General features: G+C 49.4%; 1 protein-coding gene across 4 annotated transcripts in view; it reads right to left on the reverse strand.

Moving 5' to 3' along the window:
* The window catches only part of LOC146805876 (transmembrane protein 126A-like), a 126,975-nt gene that overhangs the window by 85,302 nt on the left and 15,864 nt on the right, over positions 1–25,809 (reverse strand). The window lies entirely within an intron of this gene.

The raw sequence follows: 25,809 nt of genomic DNA on the forward strand, positions 1-25,809 counted from the left end.
TCTTTGCACAGAAGTCTGTGATATTTTCTAAAACAGCATAAACCACTACAAAGAGAAGTACAGCTGCATAAAAAAAACAATTTGATGATCGAATATGGTACAAAAAGCACTTCTGTGCACATTAGCAGTTTACGACATCCTGCCACACAGTTACAACACTTCGTGTAAGTGTATTTTATTTCATATCTATCCAAATACAACCTGTTACAATATGAGAGGGCTCTTCCTCTTATTGGCGTTAGATACTAACACCAAGCAACAATGTGGTTTATTTTTTAATTGGATTTCATTATGGAATGTTAATTTACATTTGTACAGCGCCAACCACTGTTTTTTTTTTTTTTTTTTTTGAAACCGTTTATTACAAGACTCAAAAAATATACAATTATGGGCCTACAACCTTCCGGCCGGCCGCTAGCAATAAAAGGAGCATACGCTATACATTTATAAAACACATGGTGCTGCGGCCGAGCATGCACAGGAGGTAACATCGTTGCGAGCCACACTATCCAGACCCCACTATACGGTTCCATTTTAAACTTAAAGAACAACAAATACAAACAAACCCACAAGGCAATCCTCAATCGGAAATAGCAACACGTGCTCCCCTAGAGGGGGAATCCTAGCCATCCATAGGAATCTCAAGAGGGGGGGGAGAGATCAGAACTAGGGCTGGGTACACCTAATGCCCAGGTACCGGGGGGATGAGTTGTCTAAGGGGACGGGGCCGGCGACGGATCAGGCAATAACGGTGGAGCACAGATTCCCCCGCGGTAGGCGTTCCAGGGGCCCCATACTTTCACCCATGTCGCAGGCTTACCTCTCGCCACATACACCACCTTTTCCCGAAACATGCACCAATCCATATGTTCCTTCCAGGCCGAGACAGTCGGGGGCCTCTGGGATCCCCACAGTTGGGCAATATCACGCTTGGCAACCATATACCCTAGAGTCACCCACCACGTCTGCGGCACCGAGTAATCGGTAGGCTCCCACACATTCAACAGGCATCTCCTCGCTTCGGGCAACAGCGCCACATGCGTGACCACTCGCAACACCTCATGCACACCACGCCAGAACCCCTCCACCTCCGGGCACTCCCACAAGATATGCAGAAAAGTCCCCAGTGCACCACACCCATGCTTGCACAAACCGTCCTCAGCATAGCCCATACGCAGGAGCTTTGGCCCCGTCATGTAGACCCTGTGGAGTATCTTGAGCTGGACGAAACGAAGGCGAGCCGGTATGGCCACCTCTTTCGGGGAGGCCACCGCGGAGATCCAGTCCTCGTCGTCCAGCTCCAGCCCATCGGCTACCCAAGCCTCACGAAGGGCAGTCAACAAGTCTGAGCGGTCGTTGATCAGTTTTTTGTAGATCAGTGAGATCGTGCTGTCAGGGACGTGTCCATCCAGCACTCTATCCTCCAGGGGGGAACACTCCGGGATGGAGGCAACGTCCGGAAAGACGGAGCCCAGCACATGCCGGACCTGCAAATACCGAAAGTACTCGCTGCCCTGCAACTGAAATTCCGTCTGCAGCATCTCGAACGTTTTAAATCCTCCCCTCGTCCAGAGATCCCCCACTTTGCTAATGCCTATTAAATCCCACTTCTCAAAGCCCATCGAGGTCCACAAGGAGCCCAACCGCTCAGATGCGTATAGTGGTGACGCCCGGGTCAAACGGTCCTTCCACCCCATTGCAGCATTGGCCGCGTGCCACACTCGCACCATGACACGCGTGGGGCCCGTTAGGCGAGCGTCGGGCGCGCTGGAGTAGAGCGCTCGATTATGGTCACCACCTGGAAGTAGCATCCTATCCATTTCAAACGCCGGGTTTAAGGCGGGCCCATATAGGCCCTGATTAATCGCAGCTAGCTGGGAGGCCCAATAATACCGTTTAATATCCGGGAGGGCAATCTCCCCATCATACCAGGGGAGCGTCAGCTTAGCCAGGGCAATACGTGGCCACCCGTCCCAGAACAGGCGGCGCTGCAAACTCTCCACTTCGCGGAAGTAGCGCGCTGGGACAAGGTCCATAGTGTTCTGCAACGCGTATAGGAAACGCGGCAGCGACATCAATTTAAAAAATGCCGCCCGGCCGAGCGGCGAAAGCGGCAAACGCCGCCAGCGCGCGACATCCTCTTTCAGACGCTGGAGGGGGGGGAAGCAAGTTCCGATCATACTGAGCCTCCGGGTCCAGAGTAATGAAGACACCCAGGTACCTAAATCCCTGCGGGGCGACCTGGATCGGACAGCCCCGCGGGAGGATAGGAGCCTCCCCAGAGAGAACATACACACACGATTTAGCCCAGTTGATGACCAGACCGGAGTTACGACCGAATGAATGCAAAACATCAACCAGTACTATGAGTGATTTACGTGGGGAAGCTAGGTACAAGAGGATGTCATCAGCGTATAGGGATACGCGGTCTTCATACTCAGGGGTCCAGCGGAGACCGCGGATGGAAGGCTCCCAACGCAGCCACTCCGCCAGGGGCTCCAAGGCAAGTGCAAAGAGGAGCGGCGATAAGGGGCAGCCCTGCCGTGTGCCCCGGCCCAGCTCGAACGGAGCCGATACTCTTCCGTTCACCACCACCTGCGCCAATGGGCCCGAATACAGCAATTTGACCCAACTGATGAACCCTGGGCCAAATCCAAACTTCGCAAGCATCGCCCAGATATATGGCCACTCAAGCGTGTCAAACGCCATGGTGGCGTCTAAGGACGCCAAAATGGCCGGCTCCCGTATGAACGGGGCACGTGCGAGCACACCGTGCAAACGCCGCAGATTAAGGGCTGTGTTGCGATGGGGAATAAAGCCAGATTGGTCCTGATGAACCAAATCGCCCACCACGCCGACCAGCCGATTGGCCAGTACCTTGGCGAGAATCTTGGGCTCCGCATTCAGTAGCGAAATGGGCCGATAGGATGTAACCCGGTCCCGAGGTCTCCCTTCCTTGTGGATGACCACGATTGTAGCCAGACGCTGGTCCGGCGGGAGGGAGCCCACCGAGTGTGCCGCCAGGAACATAGCCCGGAGGTGGGGTGCCAGCGTATCCGGTCGCAACTTGTACAACTCGATAGGGAGACCATTCGGACCCATGGCCTTGCCGGAAGCGACCGAGCGTATGGCGAGGGCGATCTCGTCGGAGGTGGGAGCGGCGTCCAACGACACCCTGTCCTCCCCGGAAAGGGACGGCAGCGCGATATCACTGAGCAGGGCACGGGAATCCTCTTCCGAGCAGGGAGACACCGGGGAATACACCCCATGGAAATAATCCGCGACGCAGGAGACAATTTCTTCTGGCTCAGTTACACACACACCATCCGTTTTCTCAATCAGCGGGACCACACGATTCGCTCTCTCTTTTTTGTCCAACCACGCTATAAGTTTACCAGCCTTATCACCCACATCATACAGTCGCCCCTGTTGCTCTCTACTGAGGCCCCTGGCCGCCTCCGTGACGAGGGCCCTGTAGGCCTCTTGCTTGAGTTGGAGGACATGTAATGCAGCATCCGTCACCCCACCTTCTAAATTCCCCTCCAACTCGGCTATTTCAGCCACCATCCGGGTCACCTCCTCCCGCTCGCGCCTCCGGGCGTGGGAAATAAGGGATAGGGCCTCCCCTCGGAGTACTGTCTTGAAGGCCTCCCATAGCGGTACGGCCAAAGGCACAGACCCCACATTCTCATCAAAATATCGCTGAAGGGATTTAATCAATTCAGCGCGAATGGTGGGGTCGCGCAGGTACCAAGGATTGATTGGGACCACCCTACCCTCACCCCTCGGAAAGACATCAAAGTGCAGTAGGAGCGGGGAGTGGTCCGAAATACCCCGTGGCAAATGGCGCACCTCTCCCACCCTCCCAACATAGGCCGCCGGGACAAGGACATAGTCTAGTCGTGAGAGACTACCATGGGCTCCCGAGTGGAAAGTGTACTGCAGCTGCGTGGGGTGTTTTAAACGCCAGCAGTCCACTAATCCAAATGTATCCAAGAAGCCGGGTAGCCACGCCTGTGCCCGGGGGAGGTCCCTAGGGGGGTGACGATCCAAAGACCCAGATACCACCGCATTAAAATCCCCCCCCACAACTAAAAGCCCCCCCGGAAGGCCAAGGAGAAGGCGCCCAAGGTCCGCAAAGGTGGTCGACTGCAGCCCCGGTGGGATGTATACTGACACAAAGACAACCACTTTGCCCTCCAGTCTTCCCACCAAGACCGTATAACGTCCCCTGTCATCGTGGAGCACCTCATCAATCTCCAACGGGAGCGAGTTCTTCACCATGATGCCCACACCCCGTGAGCCGGACGTGAAGCCCGAGTGAGCCACTAGGCGATAGCCACACCGATTCATGGCGCAGAAGGAGTTGCCAATGAGGTGTGTCTCCTGCAGAAAGACTACATCGGGCGAGATTCGCTTCAAAAACTGCAGGACCACACCCCGTTTGATCCTGTCCCCCAGTCCATTCACATTCCAAGACAACAAAGTTAGTTCCCTACCCCCCATCATATACAAAAGCCATCATTCGTCCCCCGGAGAGCACTTTAGAACTAACACAATAATACGTTTGCCTTGTGATAAAAACGAACAACACCCCATCCCTACCCACCCACCCCAACAGAACTCCCCCCTCCCTGCACCCCTGCATGAGCCCAAACAGCCCCCCCAACGTGCAGTGTGCCTGTCGCCCCATATATAGTTAGACTAACTAAACCCCCTAGAGGAGGAGGGAGAACCCCCAATAGACCCAACACAACCTCCATAGGAGGGGAACTTACAAAAACTGACGCAGAATCAAAAGTGGCATCATTTTCGTCCAGAGTGAGGCCCAATATTAGACCCTCAGTCCTGATCCAGCGTGCCGTCTCTCCCCGCCGCCCCCCCCCCCCCCCCCCACCCCCCGATCACGATCCCCGGGCAGAGTATCCAGCCAGTCCCCGGCCGCTTCGGGACGATCAAAGAAGTGCGTGCGACCATCCACCTCCACACGCAGCTTGGCCGGGAAAAGCATGGCGTATTTGAGGTTTAGGTCCCGAAGACGGCGTTTGACGCCTAGGAAGCTCAGTCTCTGCTTCTGGACCGCTGGGGTGAAATCAGGATAAAAATTAACCTCCATATTGTCAAGCTTGACCGGTCCATGCAGTCTGGAGGTTTGCAGGATAGCGTCTCTATCCCGAAAATTGAAAATCCGGGCGATGAGAGGTCTCGGAGGGGCTCCGACCTTCGGCCTTCCCCCGGGAACCCTGTGGGCCCTCTCCACAGCGAAGAATTTGCTCAGCCCCCGTGGCTGGAGATGGGTAGCAATCAGGTCCTCCACAAAGAGATCCGCCGCCGCCTCCTCGCGTCCCTCGGGCACCCCGATAATGCGGATGTTGTTCCTCCGTGCCCGACTCTCGGAGTCCTCCAGGCGTCGATCCATAAGCGCAGTCGCCTGACTAAGCCGGCGCACCTCTGTTTGCAAGGCCGCCACATCTGTCGTTAGGCCCGATGCGGTGTGGGCCAAAGACTCTACTCGGTCGTTGGTTTTGGAAAGATCGGCCCTCACCAGGCCAACATCCACGAGGACCGAGTCAATCTTCTGCGCCAGTGTATCAAACCGCTGGCCCACCGAGGCCTTCATCTCGGCAATGGCGCCCATAACATCTCGCAGAGTCAGATCTGCGGGCAGGTCTGGGGCATCAGGAGGGCTCTCAGGGGACTTGCGCGGTCCATCGGGAGATCCCTTCTGGAGGGTATAGCGGTCCATACTGTTGGCCTGATGGACGGCGCAACGCCGGGTCGATTTGGTCTTTGCCCGGTCTCCATCTTGTTTCGTGGCCATGGCCACCAGTCTCCCAGTCGCACCAGCCACGTCGTGAAGGGCAGGAAAGCAGGGCCACGAGCTCCGGGAGGGCCCCCTCAGAGCAGCGGGGTGGATCACAGCCTGCAGGCAGGCAGGGTCTCCCAGCAAGGCCACACCACACCAACACCAAGGGCTCCGCGACCCAACCTCGCAGAGACGACAAGGTGGTGCGAAAGCGAAAGCGAAAGTGCGGGGTACGCGAGTCGCCAGGCCCTGCCTGCCGCTGTTGTTCACTTTGTCACTGGATCACCCCACAGCGCAAATCCGGGGTCCGGCGAGGGGAAGGCCGCACACCTCAATCGGTGCTCACTCCGGTGTCCGAGGTCCGATTCGGAAGCGGGAAACGGGTGCCACCTCAGCTCAGGTTCACCAACATAGTCCCCTCATCCAGGGCAGGATCATTTCAGGATAATCGTAGGAGGTTGCGGAGGTCCTCGGGAGCCTCGCACCTACGTGGCCATCTTGGTTGCGCGCTAGGCTCCTCCTCGCCAACCACTGTTAAGGCACCACCGCACATTCTCTGACTGTGGACCTTTTTGTGCACATCTAATGCGTTAAACTCTGGAAACCTTTTGTAGTAATGTGTAGAAGTGATGAGGTAGCTGTGATGCAATGGAACCGCAGCTGGAGCTGAAATTCTAAAGTAAACCATTATTGCAAGTGAATGCTGAAGGAAGCTGTTTATGAACTTACTCTTGAATAAATCATCTTTAACCAACATTGAAGAGTGTAAATTATTACAAATTTGTATGTCGTTTTGTTGGGATGTTTAGTAGCGTGTTCTGTTTAACTCTAAATATGGTTTGTGTGAGCCAAAGACAAGCTGCTCCTCTAGTTCTTGTACAACAGATGTTGCCTTTAGCTGTACCCCCCTACTAAACGACACTGCCCTCCCTCTAGAAAAGGAGGAGAGATTAGACTTCCCATTCATCTCTTGGCCAACCAGACGCATTTCAAAGCATTGAGAAGTGCTTTTTGTGAAATGGCAATCCTCTCAGCCTTACTCCCAAGTAATAATAGGACTCTATGTCTTTTAGTACAATAAAGTTCCCAAACTTCACAAGATATGAATTTCATAGCTCAAGATATGATGTATTTGAAAACCTTCTAGCTGATCGGAGTTCCCTGGGAAACCCTAGCCCATCTCTTAGTAGATCCCAACACTCGGAAACCCAATTATGAAGTTCACTATTTGTCACACCACCCTATCTGCCAGTCAAACATCAAAAGAAAAATCTCTAAAAGTAGCTCCCGTCCTAGATCAGAGAACAGTGCAAAAAAGATCCATCTTATAAACAAGCATTGGCATAGGTCTCGCTTTTGGGACCATGTAAGTGTTTAGCCGAAGCAATTGGCCATTTTTGGGGGGTAAAATAACGGTTTATTTAATGTCCATATTATTTCCATCTGGGACACAATTACCAAATGGTTAGCTAAGAGGTGTGTTGTTACATTGAGTAAATGGTTAAATCGATAGCATTAATCAATTGACCAGTGCCCCTGCATACACAGCCCCTGCAGCGCTACAGCTGCACAGGTTCGTAAATGCCAAAAAACTAAAAAAAAAAAAAAACTAAAAAAAAAAAAAAAAACAAGAATGAAAGACAGAAGAAGGAAACAAAAATAAAAGTAGCCCCTCTCTGGGGGCTGAAGAGCAGCCATTTGCTGCCGTGGCGCGTGCGTCACAATAGACTTCTCTTGGACGAAATAAAACACACGGAAATGGGACAAGAGCAGCAGCTTAAGTGCAGAAAAAGGTTTGGGCAGTGTGGTCTAAGTACAGTGTAGACGGGGGCCAGTGATGGCACGGCCAGATTAAACAAGCGAAAGCAGGGCAAGCGTGTTGGCTGTAAACAGTAATATGACCCACGAGAAATGCAGCTCGCCAACCTGCGCGCCGCTGCTCGCTCACGAGAGCCAAACGCCGTGACGATGGGTGGAAAGCAATAAGTAACAAGTCACAATGTTACAAGCGCGGCCAAGGCGGACCGCGCTTGTGCAATTGAAGCTGACCGCGATGAAAAATAATAAGTAACAAGTTACAATGTGACAAGCGCAGCCAATGCAAATATAGCTGTGTGTTCATGGCAGTGGAAATTAAGCAACTGGGGTGGCGTGCTGAAACAAAAAGCATGGCGCCAAGGATATAGCTGTGTGTTCCTGGCAGCGAAATGAAACAAAATCTGAGACACTCCTCCCTTTCCCAGGTTCCCCATTAGGTTTTTGGCTTCTAGCGGGCTGAACTCTGGAAATGTGGTGCCTGCTGGGATTAGGGAGGCTATGGCGTGCCAGAGCTGTAGGATGATCAGGCTACGACAGAGGGACCCTGAATAATTTAAGTTTGTGAGGAAGAAATCAGGGAAATGAAACTATCAACAAAAACAAGTTGGACTTCCTACACATATGTGTTTCAATAATAGGCAGTATGTCCATAGAATAGATGAAGCCCAACGACCAACAATGTACAAAAAATATATATATATCAATTCATTTATTGAGTACTTTTTCTTTGACATATAGATATCCATTTTTCATTTTGTTTAAACCAAATACAGTGTATATTGAAAGGCAGTGATAAGATAAAACATATCATATCCAGCACACAACATAATGACAGTGATAAATGACAATGAAATACAATACAATACAAAAAACAAAAGAAAATTACTTCACAATAAAAAACAGTGATGACAATTTTGTAGAACAACAAACATAATATTACAAAAAACAATGACTATAAATAAGACACAAGACAAGCGCCGACGTGAGTTTCGGAGATCCTATAAAAACTAAACAGGCTCCTTCTTCAGGGCGTGTAGTGTGGGTCTTTTGGATTACAACACATTGGTACGTTTCAATTCCGACGTCATATGATAAAGGTGCTGGAATTAGTTCAATATTAACAACTGTTGGTTTGACATTTTAGTCCTATGTTGAGGATAGGGCCAGGCCACCGAAGAACTTCTGGGAGTATTAACAATAATGGGACTGGGATTCCACAATAACCCCAGTATATGGGGGTGAATGGTAGAAGGCTTGTATCAACTGGAACGCTAATGGATAACAATAGGGTTCAATGATTTCGGTGGTAACAAAAGGAACAGTATATTAGCCAAGAATATAGTTTCAAATGCCAGACGTGCAAGTATTTACATATAAATACCAAGACGCTTTTGAGACGGTAGAATTAACGTGCTGAAAAATCTACAAGTAGTTGGGGCTCAATAGTCTTCATCATATATTGTAAGCGTTTGTACTACAAGGAGTTGAATCCACTCAGACTGGGAGGTGCGCCTCAACGGATAATCTCATGGACACGAGTGAGTATGGCGGTTTACAGTCGAGGGTTTAGCGTTTCAAGCCGTAGCACTACCGGCGGTATAATTCCCGCATGAAAAATGGATATCTATATGTCCTAAAAAAAGAAAAAGTGCCAGAGCTGTAGGTACTTCTAAAACTGGGTGGAGTGTAGTGGGTACATGTTTTGCGGTTCTTGGAAGGAGCGCATGTGCCCCTCGGTCTCCCAGGTGCGTGATCCCAAGCACGTCCCTTTTCCGAAATCCCTCCAGCGTCCCCACTTCCCAGAGCCAATTGCCATGCCACAGGGGTGTCTGTAGAGTTAGTTTATCCTCTCAGCGAGCATAGCACAACTCACTGCGCCATGCTAGCAGAGCCGCCCAAGTCACCTCGGGAGAGTGCAAGGAATCGAGTCTCCATAAAGCAAAGCCTTGATCCAGGAGAAACCGAGGCTTTCCAATTCCAGTTGGTAGGCCGGGTAAGACCATCCTACAGTAAACCAATCATGTATTACCAGGTGGCGAGTGGCCATATAACACAGGAAGAAGTTAGTCATTCCCTTTCCCACGATGTATGGGGCCAGCAGACAGTGGGTGAGGGCCATGCGTGGCCTCGAACTCCCCCAGATGAATGCTGTGATCATTCTATCTAATTCGTGGAACCATTTGCGGGGGAGGCGGAGTGGGAGATTCTGGATTATGTATAGGAACCGAGGAAGCACCATCATTTTGAACAGGGTGGTCTTGCCGAGGGGTTTAAGGGGAAGGGACTGCCACAGACAGAGGTCCTCCTTTGTTCTCTTGGTGAGAGGGCGAATATTGAGTGACCAGGTGAGTTCTGGTAGAAGTGCAACCCAAATGCCCATGTATTTAAAGGTAAGCCGCAGTATGAGAATATTTGCTTGCCATTCCACACATTCCCTTGACATGTGGAGGGACACCAGGGTTGACTTGGTTGGGTTTAGGCGCAGGCCGGACGCCGCTTCAAATTGTCGGAGGGCATGGAGGCATCAGGGAACAGAGCATGCCGGGTTATTAAGGAAGAGTAACACATCATCCCCATATAGAGCGACACAGTCTCCATGGGTTCTCTGCCATCGCCATCCCTGTATTTGCGCATCAGCACGGATGAGACAGGCAAAAGGCTCTATTGCCAGAGCAAAGAGGAGGGTGGACAGGGGGCAGCACTGTCTTGTTCCTCTTCTAATAGGGTAGACCTCCGAGAGTGCAGTTTTCAGAAGTGTGGGCCGAATCCAACGCACTCCAGCACACCCTCCTAGTATCGCCTTTCGACCGTATCAAAGGCTTTTGCGAAGTCAATCAACAATAAAGCGAGGGATGGAGAGAGAAGGTGGTGGTAGGCCAGTGCCACATGCAGGCGTCTCAGGCAGTGCCTCGTGCTACGATAGTGCATGAATCCACATTGGTCTGGATGTATTAATGTGCCAAGTATTGGTTAATGTGTATGGCCTGGATTGTTGCGTAGATTTTGACTTTAGTATTAATGAGGGAAATTGGGCTATATTCTGAGCAGGTGGTCGGGGGGGGTTGTTATAGGAATGACCACTACGGTGGCCATATCAATTTCTGGGGGGAAAGCACCTTTCTCGCCCACCGTGCAGTACAGAGCGTGGAGATGGGGGTACTAGGGTTTCTCTAAATGCAATATAGTACTCCGCCAGGAACCAGTCTGGGCCAGGCCTTTTCTCGGACATGACCTGTGAGATTGCCTCCTCAATTTCTTCCCGCGTGATGGGGTGGTCCAGACATTGTGCATCAAGTTTCATTAGCCATTGGGGGGGGGGGGGGGGGGAGACATTATGTAAAAAAAGGGAACCGGACTCTGGTGTCTGAGACTTATCCGCTGCAAAGAGTGATGTGAGGCCTGCGCGATAGCTGCAGGGATGTGGTGTATGCATCCCTGGTCGTCTTGAATCTCCAAAACTATCCGGTTAGCCAGGGGGTGCGAGGCCAGCCAGTGGAGCAGATTGCCGTTTTTGTCGGCCCAGCCATAAAATAGGGCCGTGGAGGACCTCCACATTATTTTGGCCGATTCAAGCAATATATGACTTATTTCTTCTTGCAACATATCAAGTTGCCGGCGTTCAGCCTCACCATTCGCCACCACAGTGCTTTGCTCCAGGCGAAGGGCCTGACCCTCCAGATGAGAGAGGTGGCTCATTTGTGTCAAGCGTTCGTGTTTGAGATAACCTTTGGTGTAGCCTCTAATCGTGGCCTTGCCAGCTGCCACCAGCGTGCCCTGGGAGTCGACTGTGCCCTTGTTGGTTTAGAAATACCGTTTGAGTTCTTTTCCAATGGCCTGTTTGTGATCTGTGCCTTGGAGGAACCAGGCGTTAAGCCTCCAGATGGGGCGTAGAGCTCCTGATGGGTCCCCTTTGTGTAGAAGGTAAGAGTGGTCAGATATGCCACGAGCTAGGATTTGGATATTGGCGACCGCCCAGCATTCGGTGGCAGGCATAAATAGCAGATCAATGCAGGAGTGGGTATGGTGGGCAGCGAAGGTGTGGGTATATTGGAGCGTCCTGGGATTCCATGTGCGCCATACATAGCATAGGCCTAGTCTGGTGACCCACCCTGCAAGTCGTTTGGCGCTTAGGCTTCTGTGGGAGGAGGGTGTCCTGGTGGCATCCTTAGCGCATTCCATGACTGCATTGAAGTCCCCTCTGACCACCTGGAGAAAGGAGAATAGTACATCTCGATGGCACGAAGGGTGGGCTTGAGGGTCACTGGAGGCACATAAAGTGACATCAGGTTAAGAGTGGTGCCCCCAAGCGTCCCCGTAATGGGTACCTAACGGCCCTGAGGATCTTTAATCTCTCGGACAATTGTGAAGGGAAGGGATTGCCGCAAGAGGATCGCCACCCACCAGGAGACCCTTGAGAAGCCGGAGTGTCAGACCCTATTGAATCCTTGACATGCGAGGAAAGGACAGTGGTTTCCCAGGAGATGCATCTCCTTCAGAAAAAGGATGTCTGGGGTGGACCTCTGTGAATATTTTAGCAAAGCCGTGTGTTTCACCTTGTCCAGGCATAGGTTGATGTTCCAGGAGAGGACTCGTAGGGCCTCTCACTCATTGTGGGGTGTAGCCATGTCGCTTGGGTGTGTGTGTGTAGGAGGGCATCCAATCAAGCAATCCATTGAATTTGATTGTCCAGGTCTAGAGAATGAGAGTAAGCGTCGTGCCCTGGGTTGAGGCCGGCACACATGTGTAACAAAAACTTTGTGCCAAGTGCTGCAACGAAACACTTCGTTAATATTAATGGCATAGGTCGAACTGCGACCTGCTTCAATTCGGTATTTTGTGAACCAAGCGATTTGTACACAGGTCTGTTCACAAAAAAACACAATGCAGTCAGCAAACTTCGCCCACTTTTACAGAATGTACTGCACGTACATCAGCCCCTTTATCCCTAGAAGTACTTGGGCAAATCTACACAAATCGTAGGCAGGCACTCTGTAAAGGCAGAGCAGGATGGATCATCTCAACCTGTATTAAAGTTATCACACCCTTTCTGTCTCCCCCCCTGCCCAAACACTGTGACCGTTCACTTAAGTGATGCAGCGTAGAATCATCCTGGATGTCAAAATTGTGCTTTTTCCTGTTCATGTCTTTATAATTATGACCTCTCTCTATCTCACAGTCTCTCGGTGACTCTATGTATATCTCTACACCTCTCCTTGTCTTTCTGTCCATCTCTCCCCTTCCAATCTCTCTCCTGTTTTCTCCCTTTCTCTCCATCTTGCTCTACGTTGGCCAACCCTCTTGCTCACTCTTCTCCTCCCCTTCCCCAATGTGTTTTCCCTTGCCGAATGGGCCAGCATCCTATGCATTTACATTTTAAATCATTTTAAAATCATGTTGCCCCCAAACTTATTTATTTTTCCGGGTGAATCCCTTACTACATCTCGCAGGCTTACCCTCAATCACTGGAGCATGTGCTAAGCTAACCGAGCCAGTGAATGAGTGTATTTACGGCTCTTTTAAAGCATACCGACCACCTCATGTAAGACGGATATCTCTTTTTGAATTTCAAATCCTTATTGATTTTGTAAAGAATACAAAACCATAGAATTAAAAAGATACAAAGGAATAAAGAAGAAAAACGTGGCAGTTCGATATGAAACAATAAACGAGGAAGTTACAGAAAAGAGGAAGAGTCAAGTTCCAGCTGTTTGGTACAAGGGCATTAAATAATTGCTTCAGATATATATTTAATAATTTATAACATAGGATTGATATACATATATCGATCAAATGAATTCTCAGGAGAGACTAAAGGAGTGAGAGGGAAGGTCATGCATATGGAAGTAGAAAGTAATAAGGTCAGGTATCTTGCTCTAAATTTCCTCTATCTGGAATTGTGATATGGCAGGGGTTCTGTGCTGACGTAGACTCAAAGATTTACACTAGATAATCGAGGCTTTCAGGGGGATTTGGTGTTAAAGTAAGCATCTAACGACTTCTAATATTTGTTACCCATTTTAGCCAGGCTGTGAATGATACTTTGTTCAAGTCTTTCCAGTTGGAGGGAATTATTTTAACTGCGGTCATTAGTAAGAGGTCCAGTAAAAGACCATCTTGAGTATTTGTGATATCGGGATTAAGGAATCCTTTGATGAGATATGCGAAATAGCATTTAGGGTCTGTATCAAACATTTTAGTGATGAAAGAGAAAACATTGTCCCAGAATTTTGATACTGATTTACAATGGAAAAGTAGGTGTTGCGTCTGCTTCAAAATCTCAGCATGTACGGCTATCTAGGATGTCCAGCATGTGTAAGCGAGATATGGTCCAATAAGCTCTGAATGTAGTTTGAGATAAGTCTGGTGAGATTTTGTGGGAGGTAACTGATTTACATATTTTATTCCATTCAGCCTCTTGTATGGGTTAAGAACAATGTGTGTCCCAATTCTTCATTATTTTGTGGTTGACACTCAACATCTTGTAGTAGCTTATAGAATTTGGAGGCATGATGGCATGGCCTATTTTTTTAAGGTTATTGATAAATTCTGGGAGGGATGGTACTTTGGTGTAAGATTTTGATTTGGTGATGCATGTTTTAATTTTGAGGAAGTTATACAATTCTATTTTGTCCCAGAGGTATTGGGTTTCTATATTAGAAAAGGTTATGGGGGAGGCACGGGAGCCTATTTGTTTGGGGGAAATAGTTGCCTTTGGATACCCAGGAGTCCCAATATAGTGTTTGGCCCTCACATGTGATTTTCAGATTGTGCCAGAGTGTGCCTAGATTAGGAAATTTAATTGGTGAAGATAATGTTTTGCCAACGCTTAGCAGAGTATTTTAGGTGTTTTTAAAAAAGTATTTAGAAGTGGCAAAATGTTTGATATTTCTAGCGAGGAGTGTAATAGGATCTAGTTTGACTTAGATGGCTAGATATGTGGGTTTATAGTTACGCATAATAGAAAACCAGTGTGAAACTTGCCTGGCTAAAAAGGTTGTCTGGGAATTCCTAAAGTTGGCGAGGTTAACGCCTCCCAGTTCAGTGGGAAGGTGGCGTTTCTTCAGTGCTATTCTAGGTCTCTTATTTTGCCAAATACATTTCTTTGATTAGTTTGTCCAGTTTACGGAAGAAGTTGCCTGATAACAGTAATGGCAGCATGGTGATTAGGTAGTTAACTATTAGTTTTATCATCATTTTTATAGTTTCAATGCGGTCTCAACATGTGATGAATTGGGGTGTTCAGCTTTCGAGAAGTTGTGACTTTTTTTCAGGGTAAGTGTTTTGCTATAATTAAAAGTATCTATTAAATCTGATCAAGTATTTAAGCTCATGGGGATGCCACGCTAATGCAGGGTCTCCTAATATTTACTTTGTTCCTAGGAGATTTAGTGACTTAACCTCCGATTTGTCCCGATTCAATTTATAGCCAGATACTGATGAGTATAATTTGATTGTTTCCATGAGAGCATTGATGGATGTGCTGGCATTTTCGGTAAGTAATAAGATATCATCTGCATAAGCAGAGAGTTTTGCAACATTATATATTAGCGTTATTTTGAATATCTAATAGGAGTACCTCCAGTGCAATTAAAAGGAGGGAGGGCAAAAGCGGGCATTCTTGTCTAGTGCCTTTTTCAAGTTTGAAAAATAGGAAACAGCCTATTTGGACTCTAGCGCTAGGATTACTATATAGGGCCATGATAATTTTTATGAAGTTGTCGCCCAGGTTAAAAGCTTTAAGAGATTATTCAATGAAAGAACAGGATAAAATGTTGAACACTTTCTCATCTTCAAGAGTTATAGCCACTGTGGCTGATGTGAAAGATTTTGCGCTTTCCATAACATTGCAAAGGAGACGGTTATTTTCGTTAGACATAGTTTTTCAAGAAGCCTTCTTGTAAGTTATTTGTTAAGTGAAGTAAAAAGAGGTGGAGTTGTTTGGCGAGGATTTTTTAGTACAGTTTGAAATCAAGATTTATAAGATATATAGGCCTGTAATCTTTTATTAACAGGGGATCTTTCTCTCTTTAGGAATCACAACTATGATAGCTTCGGCTGTAGTGCAACTAATGGTGGCAGTTGTTGCAAAATTGTTAAATTGTTCTTGTTTGGATGAACAGATGGGTAAAATGTTTTATAAAACTTAGCTGTAAAACCGCCATGGCTGGGCGCCTTATTTTCTTGAGTGTGCAGAGTCTGCTTTTATCATTTCCTCTGTGGGAATTGGTTTATGTAAGGTCTCTTTGTCTTCCTCTGACAGGTGAGGCAATTTCAATTCATTTAAATCATTTGAGCATTTTTCTGGGGTTACGTTGGTCATCAGAATATAGACCTTCATAGAAGGTTATGAAGATTTCAAGTAATTTTGGGGCATTAGTTTGGATGCATTTTTATGTTCTGTAAGGGAAGTAATCTTTTTTTGGTTTTGTTTATGCTTGAGGGATGAGGCTAGCAGTTTGCCGGCGTTGTTGGCCTCACATAGTTTAAGGCCATTAAATCTATTAATCCAGACACCAGCTTCTTCACTTAAATCCTTGTTGTATTCACATTTTTTGTTTGTGAGACAGGAGAGAGTTTTTTCTGTCTAGATTTTTAATGTGTAGTGATTCAAGCGGTTTTATTTCTTCTTTCAATGTAATTAATAAGGGTTATTCGTTTTATCGATTTTTGCTTCCATGTTGATTAGTGTGCCCCTTAAGGTTGCTTTGAGAGCATCCCAGAATGTTTGTATAAGCACCGTCAGTGAAGTGTTATCTGATGTATAATTTGAAATAGTTTCTTTAATTTTTTCTATTTCGTCTGGATTAGCTAAGAGGTCATTGTTAAATTGCAAAATATTTGCTTGGGGTTTGTACCAGCAACCAATATAGTGATACAGGAGTGATCAGAGAGAAGTTGTGAATGAATGTTTGCCTGGTTTATTAATTAGGTGTAGGTTTCAGGGATGACAATATATTCAATTCTAGTGTAGGACTTACGTTTTTGTGGGGCAGAAAAGAAGGTGTAGACCCTGGAGTTTGTGTTTTGAAGAATACAGGTATCCTTTAAGTTGTATTTGGTATAGAGCTTCAGTAAAACCTTATGGGCTTTGGGAGGGTGGTACTTGTAGCTAGACTGGTAGTCAAGAACCATATCTAGTGGTAGGTTAAAATCGCCTCCATCTACAATTAAATAATTGGGTGGTAACTGGCCTATGTTGTATGATATAGTACTCCAAAAGGAGGGGTCATCATTATTGGGGCCAGATATGTTAACAACATGAATATTTGAGTCTCCTCTGCTTAAAATGGATATCATCCATCTACCCTCGTGTAATATAGGATAGATTTCAAGTTTGAGGTTGGTGTTTTTGTAAATTCGCGATGACTTATTTTTTTGTGTATTGCAAGGGAGCAAGTGACTTCTGAGACCCAATTATTGCTGAATGTATTGGCTTCTTTATGTGGAATTCTCATGTCTTGCAGTATAAAGATGTCCACTTTGGTTTTGAAGAGGTAGTCCACTATTTTGCAGCTTTGTACTGTGCAGTTTAAACCCTTGACATTCAGGGAGACAATATTGAGATTTTCGGTGGGTGTGGGACTTGTCATGTCAATTAAAGTAGGGTTGGTATGCAAAAAGAATAAGTATAATAAAACAGAACACTTGGCTAGACTTTTACAGTCCCTAGTCAGGTATAGATATATGAAGTAACTGAATTTGGAGTGAGTATTGGCATTGCGTTAAGCTATTCCTCATTGGGCGTCGTAATTTGGATTGGAGCCAGTTAGTATCTTGTGTGGAGCTAGGTCTGAGTGTGTACCTGAGACTCTGGTAAGACCTTCCACACATAGGTCTATAAATAATGGAAACAGAAACAAAGAAGTTCTCCCCCCCAAAGACATCAAGTAAGTGACAGAGAAGAGTGTCTGTCCCTCAGCTACGGAGAATATAACATGGTCAAAATGAAATGGAACATGTCTCAGTGCAAGATATAAAAGCTGGGATTAGTTACAGGTTGGGTATATTCGCTAAGGAGAACTTTAGCCATCAGTAAACGTGTTAGAAATTGAGTTCCTGGTTGACTGGGGTCAAGCCCTGGTCAAGCAGTAACCACAATCCTAGTAGGGGTAAGTTACAAACAGACCCTAAATTAACCTGTTTTCACCCCATGTAGCTTAACTTAAGAGGCAATATGTAAAGTATTTGTGCAACTCTTAAAACAGTAAAACAGTGAAAACACTACACAAAAAGATTCCACATCAAGTTTAAAAAAAAAAAAAAGATTATATTTTAATAAATAAAACAAGACCAAAACGGCAAAAATCCACAGGTGAAAATTGCGCCAAAAAGCACTAAGTGCCAACAAGGGTCATCCGGCTGCGCTGAACCGAGACAAAGTCAGAAGTTCAGGCGGGCCGTGATGGGATTGCGGGCCGGCTACAGGGACGAGATTTGGGCCCGCTGAGGAAAAGTACCATGGTCCAGGCTGTCCTGTCAACAGAGAGGTTGGGGAGCGGCTGATGCGCCGATGTCGATCCATTAGGCAGCGATGCTCTGGTCCTGGTGGCACAACAGCGATGATGTATTGGCTCCAATGCGATGCAGAGTTTTAGCTTTGACTGACGTCGATGCTGTTGTCTTGGGAGATGCAAGGACTTTCCTTTAAGAGCGTTGCATAGTGGTGGTTCCAAAGGCGAGCAACATGGATGCAGAGATGCGTCGGTTCTGGTTCACGCAAACAGGGGCGATGAGCCAGTTCCGTCTCAGCAGCAGTGATAGGTTGAACAAGCACCTTAGGCTCACTTCCAAGGGTCCAGGACTGGGATGGCACCACTTGGCAGAGAAAACTCAGAGATGGCAGAGTCCAGGTGGAGAAGCAGGATAGTTGAAAGTTGTTTATGTCCTGAGACCTCAGATCAGGAGGCAAGCCAGCAAGCCCTTGGAGACACTCTGTGTTCTGAGGGTCAAGTGATGCAGGTCCAGTCCTTCTCACCCAGACCAGTAAGGCAGCAGGCAGCATAGCAACAAAGCAGTTCTTCCAGAGCAGCGGTCTAGCAGAGTGGAAGTCCTTCAGCAGCACAATAGTCCTTTCTGGCAGAGTATCCATAAGTGTACTGAGTTGGCACAGTCTTAAGTCCAGTTATTATACACACAGTGGTGCCTTTGAAGTGGGGGAGACTTCAATGAAGGACTTTCAAGTGCACAGAGGTCCACCCTTCCTGCCTTGGCTCCAGACTCACAACAGGGGGTAGGCAATCCTGTGTGTGTGGGCAGGACACAGCCAACTGAGGTGTAAGTGTGAGGCTGTGCCCAGCTCTTCCCGCCCATCCTGTCAGGTTGGCCCATCACGTCACACCTAAGCTCCCTGTGTGACTGGCAAGAGGGAATACACAAAGCCCAGCTGTCACCAAACCCAGATATGCAATCAGATCAGAGACAGGCTGCAGGTACAATGGCATAAGGAGCAGTAAAATGGCAACATTCTAAAAGTGGTAAAAAGATAAATTCGACTTTGCCATTAAAGATGTTTTATCACCAAAGGTACTAAACATGACAGATCGACCTCCTTCTAATTGGGAATTACAGCTAATTAGATGTAATAAGGAATTTCTAATGTTAACGTATGGGAGAGGTAGGCCGCACAGTAGTGAAAAATGAATTTGGGACATGTAAAACTTACAAGTATACGTCCTACCTTTTAATCACAGCACCTTGCCCTATGGGCTACCTTTGGCCTACCTTAGGGAAGCAGCAGGAAAGGTTTCGTGCCACAATTCTACAGCAGGTCTTCTGTCCTCGGGTCAGCAGCTCTTCTTTGTCTGCATCTTCTTTATATCGACTGAATATGAAGTTCAGGGTCCAGGGATACCACCTAAATACGCAATTTAGGGGCATTAAAGGGGGTGACAGGCAGAAGCCGATGGGCTATCTACCTAGGGTGTCTACACCCTCAAAGTGACCACTTCCTAGCCCATAAAGCTTAATTCCTGCTATCCGAAGATGGAGGAATTGGAAAAGTTGTGGCCACATCATCTGCCCCACCTTAGGGGTGGTGCTGGCTGAATGTGGGCACACCTCCTAATTTAACTCATTTTTCCACCTGTCCTACTGCCAAATGTAGAGCAGAACGGGGGTTGGCAGCCTCTGCTAGCTGGAGCTGCCTGGGTTGCATTTCAAAGGCGGCATTGCCTTTGAAGCTGCCCACCCTGGAAGGCCATCCTGGCCTGGGGACATCTGAAGCACCTCTACTCAGAGCAGGCTTTGTTCCTGGTTTCTGAGAGCGCTGGCTCTCACCCCATGAGGTCAGAAGCATGTCCGGTGCTGGCAGTCAGGTTGAGACTAGTCAGAGACCGCACCCCTGCTTGGTAGGAGTGCAGAGGACCCTCTAAGGTGTCTTCTGTGTGCATTTATTAATACATCCCACACTGGCATCAGTGAGGATTTATTAAGACAAGATGTTTGGTGCCAAACATCTTAGGGTACAGTGAAGCCATCATGGAGCTAGGAAACTTGTAATGACAAGTATCCAGCCCATGTATTTATTGCTCCCCTGTGCAATTCCAATATCCAGGAATAGACTTGGATATTATAGGAAACAAGGAGATGATGGAAGGAGTGCTGAATCTTTTCAAACACTCACCCCCAGTCACAGATCTGGGTTGAATCCATCATCATTCTTTAGCTCACTTCGCCATCCCCGTTCTGCCCAGACGTGGGTCCCTTGCTCACTTTGCCACTGGATTCAAGCTAGCCTGGCTGATGAAGGGTTTTACCCAGAAACCGGTCCCTGGAGGCTTGTTTCCGGTTCAGGGAAGACCTTGCTTGGTAGCTCGGGCTGGACTGTTCCCATGAGGCACAGGGTCAAGACTGATTTGCATATATCTGGGTCTGAACTAAGGTGGTGAAGTGAGCTAAAGAATGATGATGGATTCAACCCAGATCTGTGACTGGGGGCGAGTGTCTGAAATGTTTCAGCACTCCGTCCATCATCTCCTTGTGTTTGCTTAGATATTATAGGGTCATATCTGCTCATGCAGGTATGTCCACACATGGGATATAGTGCATTGTGCCTTAGTGCTGTAAGGCCTGCAGTAGGGTTGACTTACCTATACCTCATGCAGTGTATGGGGTCATGGCACGGGGGGCATGGCTTGGCGCAGATGGAGTAAGCAGCGCAGTTTGCGAGCTCCCAGTCGGCCAGCCGCCATCGGAGGCTATCCTGAACCCCTTTCTAGGGCACGGTGCCCCACAGCGATCTCCCGCAATCGAGGACACAGTTGGAGTGTTCTGGTGGCGATGGACGGGACAAACAACTAACGAGGAACACGATCCCCTGCAGCGGGGTGCCTTCCCTTCTTCTTCGGCGGGCAGCGACGCAGCGCAATGCTCCAACCCATAATGCTGGCGTGCCTGGGGAGCTGAGACCGCTGACCGCATTGCAGCCCAGCGGTAAGATGGCGGCATGACTCTCGAGCACCGATAAACGTGCCCTGCATTGTTTGACTGGCGCAATCTCCCTGGAGTGCCCCCTCCTTCCCACCCTGATGCCAGACAGCTTCCAGCAACGAAGCGCTCTATAGCACTATACCCCTCCTTTCCTCCCCCTGCAGGGAGTGGTGCAACGAGTCAGAGGCGCCCAGACAGATCCTCCTAGCCAGCGTACCTTAGCTCAGTGGCAAGATGGAGGCGTGATTATTATCCCCAGATAGGGGGGCCCTGAACTGCCCAGCTGCTCTGCTGGTATGAGCCCCCCGGAGTCCTGAGGTGCTCACTCCTTATCGCCCCTGACGCAGGACTAAGCGCTCGGCAGGGAGGCTCCCTGCGCAGGAATACAGCCCTGTGAAGTGCGTGGCAGGCGGGTGAGCAGAGGCACTTGCTGGGGCCCCCTTTTGGAGGACGAGACGGCATGAGGCAGCGTGTGAAGCGCCTGGAGCAGGGCGCAATGAGACACTGGAAGCTGCAGACCACATTGCCTCCCCCCTGGTAAGATTCCGGGGTGTGGGGCCAGGGAAACAATAGGCCTGCGAGGAAGAATTTGCCTACTGCCCAGTATCACAGGGCCAGGCCTCTGCCTGAGACGACGATTGCTGTGCACGAGGGACAGGAGGGGCCTGGAGCGGCGATTGCCGACTGGGCATGTGACTTTGGGTGTGTCCAGCAGCATTTGGCACCTGCATTGATCTGGAGGGATGAGGACGCCCGAGCCAATGATTGCTGGAAGGGATAGGCATATAACGGTCGGAGGTGATCTGTGGCGCCCCATGAACGTGTGCACTACCAGGAGCACCATAGGACTCGACGACACCATGGGGAAATCCCTCAAAAGGAAGGAGAAGGAAGACCCCACCATGAATGCAACGGCGGAGGGGGACGAAGAGACCTCGCAGCAGGGAGTGCAACCTGTAGCCCCCACACTACAGGATATCCTACAGGCCATCACCACCCCTAGTGAGCACCTGGAGTCTAAAATTGACTCGTTGAGCTTGGACATGGGGCTGCTCCGTGAAGACCATAGAAAATTGGCGGACAGGGTCAAGTCAACTGAAGGGGAACTTGCGGAGGCTATGCCGACGATCACCGCCATGAAACAACAAATGTCTCAACTGGAAACAAAAGTGCGCACGCTGGAAGACAGGGCTGACGATGCTGAAAACAGATCACGCAGAAGTAACCTGTGGATCGTGGGCCTACCAGAGAAAATCGAAGGTCGTTATATGACAGCCTACCTTGAAAAATGGCTCAAAGAAGAGATAGCGCCCGAGGGATTGTCGATCTTTTTCACTCTGGAGCGGGCGCACCGGGTCCCTGCGAAGCCGCCCCTCCCAGGTGCTCCGCCAAGAGTGGTGATCGCGAAACCCCTACACTATAAAGACAAAGATCACATCCTGACCCAGGCACGTCTCAAGGGAGACACAAGTACACAACTTGATAGTGCGCATCTTCCCAGACTTTTCGCGGGAGGTGCAACGGCGAAGGGGATCCTTCAGGGACGTGAAGCAGAGACTGCGCCAGCTGGACTACAAATATGTGACGCAGTACCCAGCTACGCTCAGGGTGGTAACAGCGGGGGGGCACAGAGTTCTTCAAAACCCCGCAGGAAGTGTCTGACTGGCTGGACCGTCATGACGGAGCTGGCCCACGACAGATTGTGGCGAGTAGAGGGCGGCGAGGACGACGTCCCAGGGTGCAGAGGGAAAGAACAGACTCTCTAACGCCATCGCAGGAAGAAGCACAGCTTGAGCGACTGAACGTGATGCAAGTGGTGGCGAAGATCAGCGGAGGGATCCAGAACCCAGATCTCCCCGAAGACAGCGACCATGTGGGGGGCACCGACTTGGAGGGAGGATCCAGCGACTCTGAGGCGCAGAGTGAACCGATCCAGAGTGTCACACAGCAGACGGCATCATCTGATGGCCTAGGTCACGCGGACCGTGAGAGTGGCAGGACACCCCAGCTGTTGCATACAGGTACTGGGGTAATTAAGGGGGAAGTGCTGCGGGGCAGACCGCCGCAGGTGCAGAGAACGATGGCAGCTGCCAAGACTGGGAGAGCTTCACCGGCCGGCCACCCTCTCGAACTGACTGATTACCCTACAAGCAGTCACTTGTAGACTTTCTAAACTGGTTTGGATGGGGGGGTTGTTTTTTCCTACTTATCCAGGGGGTTGGGAGTTCAGGGGCAAGCTTGCTGTTGGGTTCGGGGGGTAACACTGGGTTGCAGAACGTTGGATATCATGTGGGCTCAAACGAGAGACTGGTGTGGTGGGTGCTGCCCAGCCTGGGAGGGGCCCAGATTATGGTAATACTTGGCAATGGCTGACAAACGACATTACAAATACATGACCTGGAATATCAGGGGCATGCACACTATGTCTAAACGCCATAAAGTCCTCTCATATATCAAACGCTGAGGAGCCCAGATAGCCCTTTTACAAGAAACACACCAAACACAAAAGAAAGGGCAGGTATTACACAAGATGTGGAGGGGGCAGCTCTTCTACACGACTTACTCGGCCTATGCGCGAGGGGTGTTAGTGTGGGTCCAGGTAAGGGGCCCCGTTCCAATTGCTCCATTCAGTAGTCGATCCGGAGGGCCGTGTTGTGGCAATCAAGGTAAGGCTGGAGGTCCGAGACATAACTATGAGTAGTATATACGCCCCTAATGTGGATCAGCCTGCATTCTTTGCGACGCTACGCTATAAATTAGCACAATATCTTGCAGGTACTGCGATAGTGGGGGGCGACTTTAACAGTGTAGACGACGTACTTCTGGACCAATCCCACCCCCCGTTGCCAGCCTTCCAGGCGGCGCGTGCTTCCCACGCGTTCAACACTTCGAAACAGAGCTGGGACTGTTGGACACATGGCAAACCCTGAACCCGCAAACCGAAGACAACTTCTTTTTTTCGGCTGTTCACGACGTGAACGCGCGCCTAGATGCTTTGTTGTGCTCAGTAGACGTTCAACAACAGGTCACATCAGCAGAGTTTCTGGCCCGCACCATTTCGGACCATAATCCGTTGATTCTGTCCCTGAAGTGGGCATATCCGCCAGCAGCGATCCCCACGTGGCGACTCAGACCAGACACACTGGAGGATCAGGTCTTTCGGGAGATCAGGGGTGAGATAGCGGAATATTTCTGACTCAACACTGCGACAAGGGCATCCCTAACCACAGAATGGGACGCTTTCAAGGTGGTCTTGTGGAGCCAGTGCATTACGTGTGCCACAGGAGTCAGAAAGATCATTATGAGGGAAATAGAGGGGGCAGAGTCGGCTCTCCGGGAAGTGGAACGCAGGAGACAGGGACATCCGGAGCTCCAAAGAGCGCAAATGGACGCTAAAGAGGAGGCAGCGAGACAAACGGAGAGGCTCAGGAGATTGTACTATAAAAACACCTGGAGCGCACCCATGCTGAAAGGGAAAAGTCTGGATCGCTCCTGGCGTGGCTGACGAATCCGGTGAGCCGGGGCTCCCCCCTAGTAGAATTAGAGGATGAATGGGGGGGGGGGGAATCAGACACATTGCTCAGCATAAGATTAACGAGGTTTTTGCACGGTACTACACCTCACTTTATACCATAACGCATACATGCGATCTGCGGACATTTGGGACTACCTGGCTGATCTATCACTGACACGCCTGACCCCTGAAATTGCAGAGCTACTAGGGGCGGATATCACAGCGGGAGATTCGGGTGGCCATCAAGGGAATGGCGAGTAATAAAACGCCGGGTACAGATGGCCTGCCCGCGGAATGTTTCGCAACATACGCAGAAGAGGTGACCCCGCAATGTACCAGAGGGCTCGAGAACTGGGGCAGCTACCTGACAGCACCAGGGAGGCCCTTATTATCCCCATACCTAAACCAGCGAAGGAACCCCATGACTACACGGCCTACAGACCGTTTTCCCATGTTGAATATGGACTATAAAATCTTAAGTAAGATACTCGCGACCCAATTACTACCACATATGCCTCATCTTGTTCACCCTGACCAGGTGGGATTTATCCCAGGGCGTCACACTGCTACGAACATCAGACGCCTTCTAGCGGTCATGGACTCTGACGGGTACAATAAACAGGAGGCAGCAGTGCTCGCAGTGGACATAGAGAAGGCATTTGACAGCCTGGAGTGGCAATATCTGTATGTAGTCCTGGCCCGGATGGGCCTGGGGGAGAGATTCCTGAAATGGGTGCAGCTCCTGTACACAGCCCCTTCAGCCCGGGTGAGCACTGGAAGAGTCATCTCACCTAATCTGGGGGTGGAGAGAGGAACAAGGCAGGGTTGCCCCCTTTCACCCCTCTGGTTTGCTCTGGCCATGGAGCCGCTGGCGTGTAGAGCCAGAAGCGGCCAGGACTATAGAGGTCTAGAGACATCAGCGGGCCGACATCTGCAGACGATCTTCTGATCTTTTTGCGCGATACTGCGGGCGAACTCCACGGGGCACGCACTATGCTGGCTCGATTTGGCACTGTATCTGGACTCCAGGTTAACTGGCAAAAATCCAGGTTGTTTCCGCTAACCTCGGACACCCCTCCACTGCTTACTTTGGAGCGCCTGCGGTGGGAACCTAGATGCCTACAATACTTGGGTGTACAAATTTATCATGACGCAGCAGACCTCTTGGAGGGTAAAGAAGGCAAAGCAGTGAAGGTGGCGAAAGGTTCAATGGATTTCTGGAGCACACTCCCGCTTTCTGTTG

The sequence above is a fragment of the Triturus cristatus genome, chromosome 8 (assembly GCF_964204655.1).
Source record: "Triturus cristatus chromosome 8, aTriCri1.1, whole genome shotgun sequence".
NCBI lineage: Eukaryota > Metazoa > Chordata > Amphibia > Caudata > Salamandridae > Triturus > Triturus cristatus.